We start from the raw sequence: 2946 nt of genomic DNA, 5'->3' as shown, positions 1-2946 counted from the left end.
ATATTTTAAATTAATGCTTAAATTCTACCTTAACAGAGAAATTGTGGAAATATGTGGTTAATCCAAAAAAAGAACGTAATATTTTTTATCAATGCTTTTTATCATTTTTTCAAATTTATATTCAACTTATTAAAGACTTATTTTTATAAAAATTTCTATGATATACAACTTTACTTAATTGTCTATTGTCCTACTTTATTTTTGATATTTTTATTGTTTTCATGCAAGAAACTCTTGCTCAACTTTACTTTTTCTTCTATCCTTATCTTTTTCTTTTGTTCTTATCTTTTTCTTTTCTAGTCTTTGCTTTCTTTTCATTACCTTATCTATTCTACTACACTACTTTACCTGCATATATATATATAAATATATATTTAATCTAATTTAATTGACAGGAGTGATAACAAAAAACGCCATTCACCGTGGACGGTTGAGAAGTAGAGTGTGTTGTTAGAGCATCATAAGTCAATACGGTGGTCCATTTCATATGTTCACAGAAAGAAAGTCAGAACATTCTGGAATAATGGCGACATTTATTGGTGTTAAAATTAATAATAAATTGAATCAATTCTAATATTGTATTTTTATTGGCTTTATCATACTTCATTGTACTTATGTCGACGTTACAATATCAATGAGCAAAAAAAGAAGACAGTTTCCAGCGTAACAGAATGTAAGAATATTGCGAAGAACATTTCAAGAATGTACTAGGTCATTTCCACCAGCTACTTATAGTAAAACTCGAGTAAAACACAAGTAAAGTACAAACTAAAAGTGTAATACAAATAAAGTGCCAAATTATGCTCTTTACACAGATTTTCATGGAACAGCTTTGTGTGAAATCTAATAAGAACAGCTGTTTTTTGAAAAAGAAAACAGTAGAAGTAAAAGTTGAAAAATAACAAGTAAAATATATTTTATTTTAATAAAGTGAGTTGGAGTGCTTTTGTTACAAAAATTTATTATAAATTTTATTTTATGTTATTAACATATTACAGACGATATGGAGGGAAATGGAAGAAAAATTGTTTCGTGTTTACCAAAAACGTCTCTGCAATGGCAAAACGGAAAGAAATTGTATTTACATATTGCAAATTGCAATTATTTAACGAATTATATGATGAATTAGTATTCAGTGTCCAGGAAAATATAGAAGCACATACACATACACATGGACACACAATTCCACCAAAGACTTGTTATCTTTAATATCCATGAGCATAAAAATGGTTGGAAAATACCGTAAGTTGAGGAGTAAAGCCTTGATATGGAAATTTATTTTCACATGAATGAGCGAAGTAGGCTACTCCTTTAATCCAACTCAAGTATATTACTATTACAAACATAAAGTTTAAATTATAGATCATTTAATTACATTGTTCGTAGGTGAAATCGAAATTCAGAACTATGGAGCGGCAATACAAAAAATCTAAGTTAAGCAACAGCCAAACTGCAAGAAATCGAATGGTTTCCTCTTACCAAAGGTAAAAGCACATTATTAAAAGCTTGTATGAATTAATTATGTTTTTTTTAATTAAACATAATCTTACCAAAAACAGGCAGGAGGTTCTAGATATCACCGTGACTACTGCACAAAATTCATGGGTCTATCAAAAAATGGAAAATGTCCACTAGGCACTCTTTTTTAGACTTTATGATTTTAGAATCTTCTTATAGTCTTAACATAAAGGTATCAAATATCCCCAGTTTAGAAACTTTCAGAAATATCAAGAATACAAACTGGTCAAAGTACGAATCATCTGTAAATGAGCTGTTGACAAATACAGCTCTTTACCCCCAGAGAATATAAATGATCTGGATAAGCAGGTGTGAGATCTTACCTCAATACTTAATGAAGCTTTTAACCTTGCCTGTCCTTCTACTCGATCTAGTAGGTAGTGTAACCCACCTTGGTGGAATAGAAGCTTAGAACACTTGAGGAAAGAATGCAGGAGAATTTTTAATAGGGCACTGAGACTGACTGATCCGAATACAACATCTCTCTGCAGAAAAGAATTACATAAGTCTAAGAGGACTAGTTGGCAATCATATTGTCAAGAGATTAGCAGAGATTTTGAAACCTCTACACTACGCAAAATCCTATCTAAAAATCCACTGTTTATCTAAGGAAACCGGAAGGAACTTGGTCAAACCCTCAGAATGTTTAAACTACATATCGGTAAACTCCAAGTTAAACCTACAAACTCTGAAATGGGCAATTTTTAGCTTTAGGCCCTACAAATCACCGGGACCGGATGGTATACATCCTATTGAGCTTTAGAAGTCTTGTGAACAAATACACAACCGGCTTCTGGCCATTTTTAAATACTGTCTCATTTTTAATCATGTTCCAACTCACTGAAGAATGGTTAGATTTGTTTCTATCTCTAAGGCGGGTAAAACCTCTCATAGTAACCCAAATGAACTCCGTCCAATTAGCCTTTCATCTTTCATGCTGAAAGCTCTAGAAAGAATTATAGACTATAAATCCCAATCTTTGGTCTCCGACACAAAACGCCTACACTAAGGGTAAATCTACGAAGACAGCACTCCATGCCCTCACTTTTACTACTAAAAAATTTTTCAACTTTAAGGAGCTTTTAACGAAATTTTTCCCGGTGTAATAGCAAGCGCACTCTCTCGTCCGGGTGATGAGGATGCTTTCATCAGCTTTATCGGCCAGTTATTAACTGGCAGAAAAATTGAAGCATAAAGGGGTGTATCAGCAGCACACAGACGGGAAAATAGAGGTACCCCCAAGGAGGCGTACTCTCACCCCTTCTCTTGAATATAGTGGTGAATGAACTGCTGAGGAGAGCGGGCTACGGGACAGTTGCATATGCGGATGAAATTGCGTTAACAGTTACTGAGAAATATGCTACCACTTTAAGGGATATTTTGCGATATGGCCAATATATGCTTAACAATTGGACACGGAATTGTGGT

The 2946-nt window shown here is 33.2% G+C and overlaps 1 long non-coding RNA gene across 1 annotated transcript; it reads left to right on the top strand.

The window, feature by feature from the left end:
* Nucleotides 1-395: 395 nt before the first annotated feature.
* Nucleotides 396-2931, top strand: LOC119665164. Its single transcript, XR_005251348.1, has 5 exons — nt 396-756; nt 816-930; nt 999-1325; nt 1387-1484; nt 1560-2931. It is a non-coding gene; the product is annotated as an uncharacterized LOC119665164 (long non-coding RNA).
* The last annotated feature ends 15 nt before the right edge of the window (nt 2932-2946 follow it).

The sequence above is a fragment of the Teleopsis dalmanni genome, unplaced genomic scaffold, assembly GCF_002237135.1.
Source record: "Teleopsis dalmanni isolate 2A unplaced genomic scaffold, ASM223713v2 unscaffolded_contig_3740, whole genome shotgun sequence".
Lineage (NCBI taxonomy): Eukaryota > Metazoa > Arthropoda > Insecta > Diptera > Diopsidae > Teleopsis > Teleopsis dalmanni.
This window is presented reverse-complemented; position numbering and strand designations above follow the sequence as displayed.